This window comes from Oncorhynchus gorbuscha, linkage group LG12 (assembly GCF_021184085.1).
Source record: "Oncorhynchus gorbuscha isolate QuinsamMale2020 ecotype Even-year linkage group LG12, OgorEven_v1.0, whole genome shotgun sequence".
NCBI lineage: Eukaryota > Metazoa > Chordata > Actinopteri > Salmoniformes > Salmonidae > Oncorhynchus > Oncorhynchus gorbuscha.
In genome coordinates, this window is record NC_060184.1 from 41,734,717 (window position 1) to 41,753,734 (window position 19,018).

Sequence of the window (19,018 nt, forward strand, 5' to 3'; positions counted from 1 at the left end):
ACAGGCAGTTTACTTTGGGCACGTCAGTCATCCGGAATTAAGAATACTGCCCCCTAGCCCTAAGGGGAGTTAAGGTAAATGGTGAAATAAGTATAGCCAGTTGTAATTGTAATGGCATAGCAGATGATAAGAAAAGACTATCAGTATTTACCTGGCTAAAAGAGGATATAATATATATTGTTTACAGGAAACTCAACTATTTTAGATGAAGTTGTTTGGAAAAAGGACTGTGGGGGGGGGGAATAAATTGCTCCCATGGGCAAAGAAATTCAAAAGGGGTGATGATATTAATTAACAGTCATTTTTATCAGAATGTGGTCAAATGGTTAAACAGATCCTCAAGGTACAGTAGATGGATGATTTTAAATGTGTTATTGGACCATAAACAGATATGGCTTATTAACCTATATGGTCCAAATAACAAGGATCTACTCATCTTTGAAAATATATCTAATAATTGATCAATTCTACAAGCAGCAATAATACAGTTTGAAATACATCTATGGACCTTAAGGGAAATCACACTTAAGGAAATCACGAATTTCATGGATATATTGGACCTGGGGGATATATGGAGGCTTAAATATCCTGCCCTAGTGAGGTATACATGGTGGAGGCTCAATCAAGCTAGTCATCTTAGCTGCTTTTTTATGTCATTCTCTCTGGCACCAAACATTTAAAAAGTGTTGATTGGGGATAGAATTTACAGTACACCCATCAAATAATTGACATATATATTACTCTGACAGAATTTCCATCTGGGCAAGGATATTGGAAATTAAATCAAAGCCTATTGGATGATAACTTGCTTCTAACTAGGACTAAACATAACAACCAAAAAAGTGTTAAACAAATTGCCTTGATGCCAACTTTGTACACACTTGGCATTCTACTAACCCTACCACCCTCCCCTAATTGGAGTAAACTAATGAACAACACTTAGGCTTCTACTTCCAGCTTATACACACTATATACACGATGTCCTTGTTTTTGAAAGAAAAGCACATTTTTTGTCCATTAACTTCTCTAGGGTAGGGGGCAGCATTTGGAATTTTGGATGAAAACTGAAAAAAAGGGCCAGAAACAAAAGGGCTCAAAAGGGCCACAAACAAAAACTTTCTTCTGAAACTCGTCAGTCTATTCTTGTTCTGAGAAATGTTGATACTACTCCCTTCACAGAACAGCGCAAACGGTCTCTAATCAGAATAGAAAGAGGATTTAGAGGCTCCGGTGGACGACTGAGCAAGAAGACAAGTACATTAGAGTTTTAAGTTTGAGAAACAGACGCCTCACAAGTCCTCAACTGGCAGCTTCATTAAATAGTACCTGCAAATCACCCGTCTCAACATCAGCAGTGAAGAGGCGACTCTGGGATGTTGGCCTTCTAGGCAGAGTTCCTCTGTCCAGTGTCTGTGTTCTTTTGCCCATCTTAATCTTTTATTTTTATTGGCCAGTCTGAGATATGGCTTTTTCTTTGCAACTCTGCCTAGAAGGCTAGCATCCCAGAGTTCCCTCTTCACTGGTGTTTTGCGGGTACTATTTAATGAAGCTGCCAGTTTCACAGGAAAAAATTATGTAAAATCTGTTTCAGTTAAACATTCCAATTCTAATGAGTGTACTATGGATGAGGGAGATCAGTGAACTAACGTCAAATGGTTTTAGAAGTACATGTCATTAGGACTGGTAGCTATAGAACATCTAAGGGGAGGAACATAGAAAAGGTAATCTGATGCAGCATTCCATCACTCTGCTTCTTGGTCAAATACCCCTTACACAGTCTGGAGGTGTGTTGGATCATTGTCCTTTTGAAAAAGAAATGATAGTCCCACAAAGCACAAACCAGATGGGATGGTGTATTGCTGCAGAATGCTGTGGTAGCCATGCAGGTTAAGCGTGACTTGAATTCTAAATATATCACTGACAGTGTCATTAGCAAAGCACTCCACACCATCACACCTACTCCTCCATGCTTCACAGTGGGAACCACACTTGCAGAGATAATCAGTACACCTACTCTGCGTCTCACAAAGACTGCGGTTGGAACCAAAAATCTCAAATTTGGACTCAACAGACGAAAGTACAGATTTCCACTGTTCTAATGTCCATTGCTCATGTTTCTTGGCCCAAGCAAGTCTCTTCTTCTTATTGATGTCCTTTAGTAGTGGATTATTTGCAGCAAATCGACCATGAAGGCCTGATTCCCACTGTCTCCTCAGAACAGTTGATGAAGCGTTTATTTGGGCTGAAATTTCTGAGTTGCAGTTATCTCTAATGACCTTATCCTCTGAATCAGAGGTAACTCTGAGTCTTCCATTCCAATGGCGGTCCTCATGAGAGACAGTTTCATCAGAGGGCTTGATGGGTTTTGTGACTGCGCTTGAAGAAACTTTCAAAGTTCTTGAGATTTTCCGGATTGACTTACCTCCATGTCTTAAAGTAATGATGGGCTGTCATTTCTCTTTGCTTATCTGAGCTGTTCTTGCCATAATGTGGACTTGATCATTTACCAAATAGGGCTATCTTTTGTTTTACCACCCCTACCTTGTCAAAACTCATGTGATTGGCTCAAATTCCACAAATTCCCTTTTAACAAGGCACTCCTGTTGATTCAAATTCATTCCAGGTGACTACCTCATGAAGATGGTTGAGAGAGTGCCAAGAGTGTGCAAAGCTGTCATCAAGGCAAAGGGTGGCTATTTTGAACAATCTCAAATATTAAATATATTTTGATTCGCCTAACACCGTTTTTTGGTTACTACATGATTCCATGTGTTATTTCAGAGTGTTGATGTCTTCACTATTATCCTACAATGTAGAACATAGTAGAATTAAAGAAAAACCCTTGCATGAGTAGGTGTGTCCACACTTTTGACTGGTTTTGTATATATATAATTTCCAAGTTAACACATATATATATATATATTTTTTTTACCTTTATTTAACCAGGCAAGTCAGTTAAGAACAAATTCTTATTTTCAATGACGGCTTAGGAACAGTGGGTTAACTGCTTGTTCAGTAGCAACTACAGATTTCCCATTTTAAGTCTTTCAAAAGTGTCCATTATATCACACCCTGATCTGTTTCACCTGTCTTTGTGATAGTCTCCTCCCCACTTCAGGTGTGGCTTATTTTCCCCATCATCCACTGTATGGTTATACCTGTGTTCTCTGTTCGTCTTGTTTGTTCAAGCCTACCAGCGTTTTTTGTATCAGCTCCTGCTTTTCCCCAGTCTCTCTTTTCTCGTCCTCCTTGTTTTGACCCCTGCCTGTCCTGACCCTGGTCCCACCTGCCTGGCCACTCTGCCAGACCCTGAGCCTGCCTGCCGTCCTGTATCTTTGCCCCACCTCTGGATTTACCGACCTCTGCCTGACCTGAGCCTGACTGCTGTCCTGTACCTTTGCCCCTGTTTCTCTAATAAACATCTGCATCTGGTTCTTACCTGATTCCTGATAGTACGAACTGGCCATGACTGACCCAGCAAACACGGACCAGCTGTGCAATATCTCCTCGCAACGAGCCTCCATTTGTAGGCACGAGGAGTTGCTTCGAGGAATGGGTACAAATGTTGGCTGAGCGCAATGACCAGGCATTGGACATACTGCAGGATTAATTCCGCGGGTTGTCTGGGGTCAGCCTGCCACGGTGGTAACCCCACTGCCCCCCAGTAACTCGGCAGTTAGCAGCGCCGCCCCACAGGCCACTCCACCTTCCCGGGAGCTCCAGTTACCTCCCCTGGAACACTTTAATGGAGAGATGAGCAACTTGCATGCATTTTTAACTCAGTGTGCCCTCCGTTTCAAGCTTCAACTCTCCTCCTTCCCCTCAGATCGCTCCAAGATAGCCTACATCATTACGCTGATGTCTGGGAGGGCTCTCATTTGGGCTACCGCCTTATGGGAACAGCAGCCGGCAGCCTGGAGGGGTTTGTGGGAGAGGTGAGGAAGGTTTTCGATGCCCCATTCTCTGGGAGAAAAGCTGCTTGGAAGCTAATCCAGCTCCGGCAGGATGCCCGCACTGTGGCCGACTATGCAGTGGATTTCCCCACATTGGCAGCGAAGCATTGTTCGACATGTTCCTGCATGGCATCTCGGAGGAGGTTAAAACCTCTTAAGGTTACCCCTTACTTTTTCGAACATTCTGTTAAAAATCTCGCAACATTTCAGCGTCCTGCTACTCATGCCAGGAATATAGTATATGCATATGATTAGTATGTGTGGATAGAAAACACTCAGACGTTTCTAAAACTGGTTAAATCACGGCTGTGACTATAACAGAGCGTGTGTTTCATCGAAAAGCGCAAGAAAAACTGATCACTGAAAACTGGGAAAAATATCCATGCGCCACTTGCATGTATTGTCTATGGGAAAGCAAATTACATGGGGCTGAGATTGCAAGTCCTACAGCTTCCACACAATGTCGCCAGTCTTGTCAATTGCCTGGGCTTTGTTTCTTGGTCAAACGAGTAAGAGAGAGCCCATTCCTTCCGATCTCCGACAGGATGTTTTGGAGGAGAAATTTCCGACCATGAATTGAAGACGTGGAGCTATTGAATACACATCATCCCATGATCAATTTGATAGATTATTAATGTTTACTAATACCTAAAGTTGAATTACAAAAGTATTTCGAAGTGTTTTGTGAAAGTTTATCATCAACTTTTTTCATTTTAAAAAATGACATTGCGTTTTAAAACGCTGTTTTTTTCTTGATCACACACTTTTCATAGATTGATATTTAGGGTATATATGTACCGATTTAATAAAAAAAAATACCCAATAGTGATTTTTATGGGACATCGAGGAGTGCCAACAAAGAAGCTCGTCAAAGGTAATGAATGTTTTATATTTTATTTCTGCGTTTTGTGTAGCGCCGGCTATGCTAATTATTTTGTTTATGTCCCCTTCAGGTATTTCGGGGTGTTGCATGCTATCAGATAATAGCTTCTCATGCTTTCGCTGAAAAGCATTTTAAAAATCTGACTTGTTGGCTGGATTCACAACGAGTGTAGCTTTAATTCAGTACCCTGCATGTGTGTTTTAATGAACGTTTGAGTTTTAACGAGAGCTATTAGCATTTAGCATAGCACATTTGCATTTCTAGATGGCTAGATGGGGCGCCTGCGTGTCGGGTGGGCTTAAGAGGTTATTAAGGACGAGCTTGCGGCTCGGGAGTTACCCACGGATCTTGACTCCCTCATCGCTTTAACCATCCGCATTGATGGGTGATTGCAGGAATGAAGGATGGAGAGGGAATTTGATGTTCCTTGCCCGTCCAGGGATTCTACCTCACCTCCAAGCCACCCAGAAGTCCCCGACTGTCCCATGGCCGAGAGGACCCAAGGTTTCCGGACCTTCCTCGAGAGTCACCAAAGACGGACGAGGCACTGTGTCCCAAGCCCATGCAACTAGGCAGAGCTGGGCTGTCACCAGCGGAACGGTAACAGGGTCAGCACAAGGAGCTGTCTGTATTGTGGGACTTTTGGTCATGTTGTGTCCTCGTGCACGGTTAAGGACCAGGCTCACTGTTTATCATATATGCATAGTCACTTTAACTATACATTCATGTACATACAGTGGGCAAAATTTTTTTGTCAGCCACCAATTGTGCAAGTTACTTAAAAAGATGAGAGACAGACAAAATGAGAAATAAATGCAGAAAATCACATTGTAGGATTTGTAATGAATTTATTTGCAAATTATGTTGGAAAATAAGTACCTCAATTGGGCCGACCAACCAGTGCTCCCGCACATTGGCTATCTGCATTGTGTCCCGCCACCCACCACCCGCCAACCCCTCTTTACCCTACTACTACTCTGTACATCATATATGCATCGTCACCTTAACCATATCTACATGTACATACTACCTCAATCAGCCTGACTAACTGGCGTCTGTATGTAGCATTGGTACTTTTATAGCCTCTCTACTGTTTTTCACTGTCTTTCTGTTGTTTTTATTTAGGTGGGGTTTCAGGTGTCTCCGGAAGGTGGTGATTGACTCCAGGACAGCGGAGTCAATCACCACCTTCCGGAGACACCTGAAACCCCACCTCTTTAAGGAATACCTAGGATAGGATAAGTAATCCCTCTCACCCCCCCCCCTTAAGTTTTAGATGCACTATTGTAAAGTGACTGTTCCACTGGATGTCATAAGGTGAATGCACCAATTTGTAAGTCGCTCTGGATAAGAGCGTCTGCTAAATGACTTAAATGTAAATTTATTTACTTAACTATTGTTCACCTTTTTTTGCACTGTTGGTTAGAGCCTATAAGTAAGCATTTCACTGTAAGGTGAAATGTTGTATTCAGTGCATTTGACAAATAAACTTTGATTTGATTTGAATCCATCTCCAGTATAAATAAAAACAGTGTAGCAACCTTGGCAGTGGGCATCACTCCGATTCTTCTCAAAAGAGGAGGAGTGGGGGTCAAAACTGCCCAAGGAGCTTCAGAGGGGAGGGAGAGTTCCTCACATACCTGAGAGTCAAGTAACAAAGAGAGAGAGAGGAGTGAAAGAGAATGTGAGGCAGGAAAAAGACAGGGAGGGATATGACCCCTTCCACATTTCTCTCCTCCTGACTGTGTTGTGAAACACTAAGCTGGGAGCGTATTGCCTACACATTTCTCCAGGTCAGTGACAGTTACTAACTGGGCATGAAGGATGCCACACACAAACATTGTAACTAGGTGATAAGTAGTAGTACAGTGAGTTAGCTGGAACTACAAACACACCTGACATGCCCTTAAAAGACAGTTCACTACCACGATGTGTCCACAGGCAAAAACACACACATTATCATCATGAGAATGCAGAGATAAAGAAAATAGAGAGATAGAGAGAGTTGAAAGAGCGAAAGAGAGATGAGAGAACAATTGTAAGACAGGGAAGGGAGGTTAGATAAAGAAAGATAGAGAGAAAGTCAGGTATGATTTGATATTGATGGGATTAGACCATGGGCTGCACATTTCGTTTTTTTGCCCTCAAATAATCAACTATTCATCCAGCTTTGATCATTTGAATCAATTGTGTAGTGTTAGGACAAAAAACAAAATGTGCACCCCTTGGGCTTCCGAGGACCAGGTTTGGGAAACACTGGATTAGGCTGATTTACGCTAAAGTATTGCAAAAGCTCTTACAATTACAGATCGTCTTCCTCCTCTAGTGCAACCTTTCCACAGTTCATAGATAGCTGTGGACTTCTCCAAGAACCAACTCTGAGATACCAGGAATATCGAGGCTAGAGCTAGGCCCAGGGCAGGACTCTGGAGTAAGTAGGCCAAAGGAGCGCGAAGTATGTTTGTTGTTGCTGAACGCTGTCAAACGTCAAAACTAAAACCTGTCGAAAGCTGAAACCTGAACTAAAGACCTCGGTTTAAAAGCGGACAGTGTTTTTCTAGACTTTTATTTTATTTTGAATCCTGCGGCTCTGTTGGGCTAAATTGCTGTGAGTGCTGCTATCTGTCCTGCCAGATTCCATATAGGGCGAGAGAAGCGAAAGCCCAGCTAGCCTAGGTGGCTCGGCGGTTTCAAAGGGAGGCCGCTATTGAATGTTTCCAACGTTGAAGGAGCTGTGTTTACTTTACTTTGTTCCGGGACAATGTGGATCGCGTTGACTTTCAGTGTAGCAACTGCTTGCTTGCAGAGGACTACAGGAGCAAATTTGCTACCCTTAGCAAGCAAGTAGAAAACCCACATAAGCTACTGGGGAACCCGTGCCCACCTAATTCTATTTTTAGTTTCACCTCCATGTCGGATCTCCAAAGCCGACTAGCCGGTGATTGGCAGGGTTCCATCCCTGAAGGGGTCTCCCCCTTCCCTGGAGAACGTAGCCGATTTAGACCCAACCAACCAGCCATAAAGTTAAGTCTAAGAAGGCATTCTCTGGCAACAGGGGTCTCCATGGAGATGTTGAACCCGGAACTGACACAGACCAGAAACAGCTTTGCTGCCCTGGATCCAGAGGTTCCGGCGCCTTTGTCCGTGGTGGCTTCCCAATCCAGATCGGAACCGGAAGTACCTGCGTCTTCGTCCTCGGCTCTGTCTCCTTCTCCTGTGGCTTCTACCTCGGGTTCAGATCCTCAGAGCTCCCAGCCTCACCAGACCGTGAGGCTTCCTTAGAGACGGCCCATTCAACATCACCAGCTGTCATCATAGGCAGCTCTATGTTGAGAAACATCTCGGTCCCCAAGGCAAAAACCCTGTGCTACCCAGGAGCATGAGGACAGGATATTACAGGGCTGCTTCTAACTGTTCTAACACAGATGCCAGGAGTCCATGTGGGGTCAAACAACCTCAGGAGGGCTAGCTCAGAACTTTTGAAAATTGATTTTAAATAACTGATTTTAACATAAAAAAACACCAAAAAACAAACAATAATGTTAGGTCCAGTAGCATCGTTGGGCCGCGGGTTTGAAGGATTCAGCAAACTGCTGGCAATACACATCTGGCTAAAAGACTACTGTAGCTCTGCTGGAGTCACTTTCAATTATAACTTTCACACCTTCTGGAAAAAGAAGATACTCTACAGGACTGACAGAGTCCATTAAAAATCATCTTGGCTCCTGGACTTACATTTTAAGGCTGCGTTGAAACAATGACTGGTAAATTAAACAAGACCAGCTCATTTAATCCCTACCATTGTGACAATGAGTCAACATAATGCTGCATCAAATGTACATGATCTTAGGGGCATTAGCAAACACAATGTAAGTATTTTCATTTATGCACCCGTAATTGCACCAAATACATATGTTTATCCTACAGCTATTGTAAGGAGGAATCATGAGCCTATAAAACAGAGTTACACTGTCAGCACTGAGGCGGTGTGCAATAGTAGGAAGACCACTTTATGCAGCTCATCCTGCACTATCAGCTCCAATGTAAATAATATGAGTAAGTCCACCTCTGATAAGCTTCCCAGTAAAGCATTAAAAACAATCAAGCAACCCAGAAAAGTGCTACAAAATAGCTCAGATTAACATATTTAGCCTAGGAAACAAGGTCCATGAAGTCAATAACTTGCTTGTAACAGATGACACTCCTCTTCTGACGATCTCCGAAACTCACTTAGATAATACCTTTGATGATACAGTGGTATAATACATGGTTATAACATCTACTGAAAAGACAGAAATGCCAAAGGAGGCGGTGTTGCGGTCTACATTTACATTACATTTAAGTCATTTAGCAGACGCTCTTATCCAGAGTGACTTACAAATTGGTGCATTCACCTTATGACATCCAGTGGAACAGTCACTTTACAATAGTGCATCTAAATCTTAAAGGGGGGTGAGAGGGATTACTTATCCTATCCTAGGTATTCCTTAAAGAGGTGGGGTTTCAGATGTCTCCGGAAGGTGGTGATTGACTCCGCTGTCCTGGCATCGTGAGGGAGTTTGTTCCACCATTGGGGGGCCAGAGCAGCGAACAGTTTTGACTGGGCTGAGCGGGAGCTGTACTTCCTCAGTGGTAGGGAGGCGAGCAGGCCAGAGGTGGATGAACGCAGTGCCCTTGTTTGGGTGTAGGGCCTGATCAGAGCCTGGACGTGCTGAGGTGCCGTTCCCCTCACAGCTCCGTAGGCAAGCACCATGGTCTTGTTGCGGATGCGAGCTTCAACTGGAAGCCAGTGGAGAGAACGGAGGAGCGGGGTGACGTGAGAGAACTTGGGAAGGTTGAACACCAGACGGGCTGCGGCGTTCTGGATGAGTTGAAGGGGTTTAATGGCACAGGCAGGGAGGCCAGCCAACAGCGAGTTGCAGTAATCCACACGTGAGATGACAAGTTCCTGGATTAGGACCTGCGCCGCTTCCTGTGTGAGGCAGGGTCGTACTCTGCGGATGTTGTAGAGCATGAACCTACAGGAACGGGCCACCGCCTTGTTGTTAGTTGAGAACGACAGGGTGTTGTCCAGGATCACGCCAAGGTTCTTCGCGCTCTGGGAGGAGGACACAATGGAGTTGTCAACCATGATGGCGAGATCATGGAATGGGCAGTCCTTCCCCGGGAGGAAGAGCAGCTCCGTCTTGCCGAGGTTCAGCTTGAGGTGGTGATCCGTCATCCACACTGATATGTCTGCCAGACATGCAGAGATGCGATTCGCCACCTGGTCATCAGAAGGGGGAAAGGAGAAGATTAATTGTGTGTCATCTGCATAGCAATGATAGGAGAGACCATGTGAGGTTATGACAGAGCCAAGTGACTTGGTGTATAGCTAGAATAGGAGAGGGCCTAGAACAGAGCCCTGGGGGACACCAGTGGTGAGAGCGCGTGGTGAGGAGACAGATTCTCGCCACGCCACCTGGTAGGAGCGACCTGTCAGGTAGGACGCAATCCAAGCGTGGGCCGCGCCGGAGATGCCCAACTCGGAGAGGGTGGAGAGGAGGATCTGATGGTTCACAGTATCGAAGGCAGCCGATAGATCTAGAAGGATGAGAGCAGAGGAGAGAGAGTTAGCTTTAGCAGTGCAGAGCGCCTCCGTGATACAGAGGAGAGCAGTTTCAGTTGAATGACTAGTCTTGAAACCTGGCTGATTTGGATCAAGAAGGTCATTCAGAGAGAGATAGCGGGAGAGCTGGCCAAGGACGGCATGTTCAAGAGTTTTGGAGAGAAAAGAAAGAAGGGATACTGGTCTGTAATTGTTGACATCGGATGGATCGAGTGTAGGTTTTTTCAGAAGGGGTGCAACTCTCGCTCTCTTGAAGACGGAAGGGACGTAGCCAGCAGTCAGGGATGAGTTGATGAGCGAGGTGAGGTAAGGGAGAAAGTCTCCGGAAATGGTCTGGAGAAGAGAGGAGGGGATAGGGTCAAGCGGGCAGGTTGTTGGGCGGCCGGCCGTCACAAAACGCGAGATTTCATCTGGAGAGAAAGGGGAGAAAGAGGTCAGAGCACAGGGTAGGGCAGTGTGAGCAGAACCAGCGGCGTCGTTTGACTTAGCAAACGAGGATCGGATGTCGTCGACCTTCTTTTCAAAATGGTTGACGAAGTCATCTGCAGAGAGGGAGGAGGGGGGGGATTCAGGAGGGAGGAGAAGGTGGCAAAGAGCTTCCTAGGGTTAGAGGCAGATGCTTGGCATTTAGAGTGGTAGAAAGTGGCTTTAGCAGCAGAGACAGAGGACGAAAATGTAGAGAGGAGGGAGTGAAAGGATGCCAGGTCCGCAGGGAGGCGAGTTTTCCTCCATTTCCGCTCGGCTGCCCGGAGCCCTGTTCTGTGAGCTCGCAATGAGTCATCGAGCCACGGAGCGGGAGGGGAGGACCGAGCCGGCCTGGAGGATAGGGGACATAGAGAGTCAAAGGATGCAGAGAGGGAGGAGAGGAGGGTTGAGGAGGCAGAATCAGGAGATAGGTTGGAGAAGGTTTGAGCAGAGGGAAGAGATGATAGGGTGGAAGAGGAGAGAGTAGCGGGGGAGAGAGAGCGAAGGTTGGGACGGCGCGATACCATCCGAGTAGGGGCAGTGTGGGAGGTGTTGGATGAGAGCGAGAGGGAAAAGGATACAAGGTAGTGGTCGGAGACTTGGAGGGGAGTTGCAATGAGGTTAGTGGAAGAACAGCATCTAGTAAAGATGAGGTCGAGCGTATTGCCTGCCTTGTGAGTAGGGGGGGAAGGTGAGAGGGTGAGGTCAAAAGAGGAGAGGAGTGGAAAGAAGGAGGCAGAGAGGAATAAGTCAAAGGTAGACGTGGGGAGGTTAAAGTCGCCCAGAACTGTGAGAGGTGAGCCGTCCTCGGGAAAGGAGCTTATCAAGGCATCAAGCTCATTGATGAACTCTCCGAGGGAACCTGGAGGGCGATAAATGATAAGGATGTTAAGCTTGAAAGGGCTGGTAACTGTGACAGCATGGAATTCAAAGGAGGCGATAGACAGATGGGTAAGGGGAGAAAGAGAGAATGACCACTTGGGAGAGATGAGGATCCCGGTGCCACCACCCCGCTGACCAGAAGCTCTCGGGGTGTGCGAGAACACGTGGGCGGACGAAGAGAGAGCAGTAGGAGTAGCAGTGTTGTCTGTGGTGATCCATGTTTCCGTCAGTGCCAAGAAGTCGAGGGACTGGAGGGAGGCATAGGCTGAGATGAACTCTGCCTTGTTGGCCGCAGATCGGCAGTTCCAGAGGCTACCGGAGACCTGGAACTCCACGTGGGTCGTGTGCGCTGGGACCACCAGATTAGGGTGGCCGCGGCCACGCGGTGTGGAGCGTTTGTATGGTCTGTGCAGAGAGGAGAGAACAGGGATAGACAGACACATAGTTGACAGGCTACAGAAGAGGCTACGCTAATGCAAAGGAGATTGGAATGACAAGTGGACTATACACGTCTCGAATGTTCAGAAAGTTAAGCTTACGTAGCGAGAATCTTATTGACTAAAATGATTAAAATGATACAGTACTGCTGAAGTAGGCTAGCTGGCAGTGGGTGCGTTGTTGACACTACACTAATCAAGTCGTTCCGTTGAGTGTAATAGTTTCGACAGTGCTGCTATTCGGGGGCTAGCTGGCTAGCTAGCAGTGTTGTTTACATTACGTTGCGTTAAAAGAACGACAATAGCTGGCTAGCTATTCGCTCTAGACTACACAATTATCTTTGATACAAAGACGGCTATGTAGCTAGCTATGTAGCTAGCTACGATCAAACAAATCAAACCGTTGTACTGTAATGAAATGAAATGAAAATGTGATACTACCTGTGAATGTGACCGGGTTGTTGAGTCTATTCGGTAGACGTTGGCTAGCTGTTGGCTAGCTGTCGGCTAGCTGTTGGCTAGCTAGCAGAGTCTCCTACGTTAAGGACGACAAATAGCTGGCTAGCTGACCTCGGCAAATTAAGATAATCACTCTAAGACTACACACTCTAAACTACACAATTATCTTGGATACTAAGACAGCAAAGACAGCTATGTAGCTAGCTAACACTACACTAATCAAGTCGTTCAGTTGAGTGTAATAGTTTCTCCAGTGCAGCTAATCAGTGGACGTTAGCTAGCTGGCTAGTGAAGACTACGTTAGGACGGCAAAATACGATAATTACGCAATTATCTTTGATACAAAGACGGCTATGTAGCTAGCTAAGAAGAAATTGCTAAGATTAGACAAATCAAACCGTTGTGCTATAATGAAATGTAATGAAATGTAATGAAAAAGTTATACTACCTGCGGAGCGAAGTGCCGATGCGAACTGCATTCCTGTAAAGCTTAGAGAAAATCTAATGTTAATTATTTCAACAGTATTATGGCTACAGGTTCATATGCCTCACCTAAAGCCCATTCTCGTGGGAAGCTGCAATAGACCATCAAGTGCTAACAGTCAGTATCTGGATAATATGTGTGAAATGCTTGATAATGTATGTGATATAACAGAGAAGTATATTTTCTGGGTGATTTAAATATTGACTGGCTATCATCAAGCTGCCCACTCAGGAAAACCTGGATCAGGTTGTCAGTCAACCTACCTGGGTAGTTACAAACAGCACAGGAATGAAATCATCAACATGTACTGATCACATTTTTACTAATGCTGCAGATATTTGCTTTAAAGCAGTATCCTAATACATTGAATGTAGTGATCACAATATAATAGCCATATCTAGGAAAACCAAAGTTCCAAAGGCTGGGCCTAATATAGTGTATAAGAGGTCATAGAAGAAGTTTTGTAATGATTCATATGTGGATGATGTAAATAATATTTGCTGGTCGTTGGTGTGTAATGAGGAGCAACCAGATGCTGCACTTGACGCATTTATGAAACTACTTATTCCAGTTACTAATAAGCACACAACCATTACGAAAATAACTGTTAAATCGCCTTGGATTGATGAGGAAGTGAAAAATTGTATGGTTGAGAGGAATGAGGCAAAAGGTTTGGCAATTAAGTCTGGCAGCGCAACTGATTGGCAAACGTACTGCAAATTAACCTCTTGGGGATAGTGAGACACTAGCGTCTCAAGTGGCCAATAGCCTCAGGAAATGCATAGCGCCAAATTCAAATAAAACGCGATAAAACTCAAACTTTCATTAAATCACACATGCAGGGTACTCAATTAAAGCTACACTCATTGTGAATCCAGCCAACATGTCAGATTTTTAAAATGATTTTCGGCGAAATCATGAGAAGCTATTATCTGATAGCATGCACCCCCCTGAACCAGTTGTAAACAAAAGAACTAGCGGAGCAGGCACTACACAAAACGCTGAAATAAAATATAAAACATGCATTACCTTTGACAAGCTTCTTTGCTGGCACTCCAATATGTCCCATAAACATCACAATTGGTCCTTTTTTTCAATTAATTCCATCCATGTATACCCAAAATGTCCATTTATAAAGCAGGTTTGATCCAGAAAAAAACAGCTTTCCAAAACATAACATCACTATAAAACATTTCAAAAGTTGCCTATAAACTTTGCCAAAATATTTCAAACTACTTTTGTAATAAACTTTAGGTATGTTTAAACGTTAATAATTGATCAAATTGTAGACGGCGCAATCTGTATTCAATAGAGCACGTAAACAAAACATGCACCATTTTCCCTCTTGCGTAACTATCAACAGTGTAACGTTGTTCCAGGATGTGCCTCTTCTTCATTGCACCAATGATTAACTCCAACCCAATTCCAAAGACTGGTGACATCCTGTGGAAGTCGTAGGAACTGTAAAATGGGCGCTATCAAATTTCCCTTGGCAAGGACATCTGAGGGAACGGTCAGAAAAAAAATAATAATCTGAACAGCTTTTCCTCAGGGTTTTGCCTGCTACATAAGTTATGTCATAGTCACAGACATGATTGAACCAGTTTTAGAAACTTCAGAGCTTTCACTATCCACACCTATTAATCATATGCATATAATATATTCCTGGCATGAGTAGCAGGAAGTTGAAATTGTGCATGCTATTTATCCAAAAGTTGAAATGCTGCCCCCTTAAGAAATCATGTGACTAAACTAAATAAAAATAAATTACAATATGAAACAAAGATACATTTGGGACACCTTAAAATAGATCTTTGGGGAAAATGTCAACTTGGCTCCTTCATTTATAGAATCAGATGGCTCATTCATCACAAAGCCCACTGATATTGCAAACTACTTTCATGTAAGTAATTAATTTGCATTTATTGCATGACATATGTATTTGATACATCAGAAAAGCAGAACTTAATATTTGGTACAGAAACCTTTGTTTGCAATTACAGAGATCATACGTTTCCTGTAGTTCTTGACCAGGTTTGCACACACTGCAGCAGGGATTTTGGTCCACTCCTCCATACAGACCTTCAGGTTACAGATCCTTCAGGTTTCGGGGCTGACGCTGGGCAATACGGACTTTCAGCTCCCTCCAAAGATTTTCTATTGGGTTCAGGTCTGGAGACTGGCTTGGCCACTCCAGGACCTTGAGATGCTTCTTACGGAGCCACTCCTTAGTTGCCTGGCTGTGTGTTTTGGGTCGTTGTCATGCTGGAAGACCCAGCCACAACCCATCATTACTGAGGGAAGGAGTTTGTTTGCCAAGATCTCGCGATACATGGCCCCATCCATCCTCCCCTCAATATGGTGCAGTCGTCCTGTCCCCTTTGCAGAAAAGCATCCCCAAAGAATGATGTTTCCACCTCCATGGTTTACGGTTGGGATGGTGTTCTTGGGGTTGGACTCATCCTTTTTTTTCCTCCAAACACGGCGAGTGGAGTTTAGACCAAAAAGCTCTATTTTTGTCTCATCAGACCACATGACCATCACCCATTCCTCCTCTGGATCATCCAGATGGTCATTGGCAAACTTCAGACGGGCCTGGACATGCGCTGGCTTGAGCAGGGGGACCTTGCGTGCGCTGCAGGATTTTAATCCATGACGGCGTAGTGTGTTACTAATGGTTTTCTTTGACACTGTGGTCCCAGCTCTCTTCAGGTCATTGACCAGGTCCTGCCGTGTAGTTCTGGGCTGATCCCTCACCTTCCTCATGATCATTGATGCCCCATGAGGTGAGATCTTGCATGGAGCCCCAGACCGAGGGTGTTTGACCGTCATCTTGAACTTCTTTCATTTTCTAATAATTGCGCCAACAGTTGTTGCCTTCTCACCAAGCTGCTTGCCTATTGTCCTGTAGCCAAACCCAGACTTGTGCAGGTCTACAATTTTCTCCCTGATGTCCTTACACAGCTCTCTGGTTTTGGCCATTGTGGAGAGATTGGAGTCTGTTTGATTGAGTGTGTGGAGAGGTGTCTTTTATACAGGTAACGAGTTCAAAAAGGTGCAGTTAATACAGGTAATGAGTGGAGAACAGGAGGGCTTCTTAAAGAAAAACTAACAGGTCTGTGAGAGCCAGAATTCTTACCTGGTTGGTAGGTGATCAAATACTTATATCATGCAATGAAATGCAAATTAATTACTTAAAAATCATACAATGTGATTTTCTGGAGTTTTGTTTTAGATTCCATCTCTCACAGTTTAAGTGTACCTATGATACAAATTACAGACCTCTACATGCTTTGTATGTAGGAAAACCTGCAAAATCGGCAGTGTATCAAATACTTGTTCTCCCCACTGTATCATCCTCAGTTTTTAATAAAGCATTTAAATGTAAGGTGAGTGTGTTGGGGGCAACTTCTCCTCCTACACACGGAGCAACTGGGCCCCCCAAGCAATAGTACCTAAAATAGCATCTTCCAAATCATGTCCAACGTCATTGAGTTACACAGATATTTTATATATACTGTGTGATGATTTGGACATGATTTGGCACGAAAATGAAAAGAGGGACCTTAGCGAGATGTGCAATACCATTTTGTTTCAATATTTGATTTATTTAAGTAAAATAAGACACCTAGACTTTAGCTTTTAAGAGTTCATTACAACATCAAAAAATCTAAAGAAAATAGATTATAACACTGGCGGTGTCACGCCTTGGTCATTGTATTTTGTGTTTTTGTTATATGTTTGGGTAGGCCAGGGTGTGACATGGGTTTATATGTTGTTTTAAGTATTGGGGTTTGTAGTATTTGGGATCGCGGCTGATTAGGGTTGTTGTATAGGCTTGGCTGCCTGAGGCGATTCTCAATCAGTCAGGTGATTCTCATTGTCTCTGATTGGGAACCGTATTTAGGCAGCCTGAGTTTCGCTTTGTATTTCGTGGGTGATTGTTCCTGTCTCTGTGTTGTAGTCACCAGATAGGCTGTAATTAGTTTCATGTTCCGTTCTGTTGTTTTTGTATTTAGTATTAGTTATTTCATGTACCGTGTTTTCTTTCATTAAAGGCATGAGAAACCAACACGCTGCATTTCGGTCCGACTCTCTTTCTTCAACAGACGAACGCCGTTACAGGCGGGCTGTTACCCCATAGTTGGGGGAAAATGCCCCTTTTATAAAAACAATATTTAATTAAATAACAACAACAAGTGTAAAATGTATCCATTTACTTCCCTTCATAGTTTGTTTGCCTTTGCAAAACCATCACACACATACCTCATTTTTACCAAATGTTTTTGTGTCAACAATTGGACATTGTTCTTAGGAAGGGTGAGCTACTTAATACAGTTGAAGTCGGAAATGTACATACACCTTAGACAAATACATTTAAACTCAGTTATTCGCAATTACTGACATTTAAGGTTAGTAAAAATTCCCTGTTTTAGGTCAGTTAGGATTACCACTTTATATGCTGCCACCCCGTGCTTCACGGTTTCCCATGGTGATTATACTTGCGTGCTATTGTTTGTACAGATGGACGTGGTACCTTCAGGCATTTGGAAATTGCTATCAAGGATGAATCAGATTTGTGGAAGTCTACACTTCTTTTCTGAGGTCTTGGCTGATTTCTTTAGATTTCCCCATGATGTCAAGCAAAGAGGCACTGAGTATGAAGGTAGACCTTGAAATACATCCACAGGTACACCCCCAATTGACTCAAATTATGTCAATTAGCCTCAGAAGCTTCTAAAGCCATGACATCATTTACGACCATTTTCCAAGCTGTATAAAGGCACAGTTAACTTACTGTATGCAAACTTCTGACCCACTGGAATTGTAATATAATTCACTGTAAGTGAAATAATGTGTCTGTAAACAATTGTTGGGAAAATTACTTGTGCCATGCATTACTTGTGTCATGCACGGTTAGTAGTCCTAACCAACTTGCCAAAACGATAGTTTGTCAACAAGAAATTTGTGGAGTGGTTAAAAAACTAGTTTTAATGATTCCAACCTAAGAGTATGTAAACTTCCGACTTCAACTGTATCTAATTGATATTAAAGGGCACAAGCCAACACTTGGAAACCTAAAATGGAAATCTGAAAAACAGTCTCTGCCTGGACCCCAGTGGCTTAAGTGACGCAGAGATGTTGATCTTCCATTGTAGGCTGTTGTCCGGATCATTGTACAAATTAGTGCTCCACAGGGCCCTCGTGCTGTTTTCAGGGAACAGCACAGGTAAAGTGAGCCGACCAAAGAGGAGGACTCCAAAAAGAAGATGGAATGTAAGACCAACTGGTTCATCGGTCAGGATCGAAAGGAGAGCTTATTTGTAGGGAAAAGAACCACAGGCCAAATGTCAACTCATGATGGGCTACATAGGCTATAGGCAGCTGACATGTCACCATTAGGCTACATGCTAAAACATGCATGGAATTAGTCAACATTTGACATTAAATGTTGACTACACTGGCAGCAGTATCTGTATCAGGTCTTGCACTATGTTTTACATAATGCCATGTATTTACAAAGCTACTAGTTAATACAATGTTTACAGTTATTTTATTACTGTGTAATTACATAGATATATGGAAACCGATAAAGTCTTTACTGTCTGAGATATATAATACTGCTTTAATTCTTGTAATGTAAATTATGTAGTGCCCTTGGCCTGAAAATGATGTAATTGAATGGGCATGTATTGCAGGCCTACTCATAAAGGAGTTCTAATGACCCCTTGTGTCCAAAAGAGGACATTGCCCTGTCATTTAATCACTGACGAAAAAAATAAATAACTTTATTCTAAACACAGATGTGGCATGAATGAAGCCCAGGAGTAAAATAGTAATAGTCAA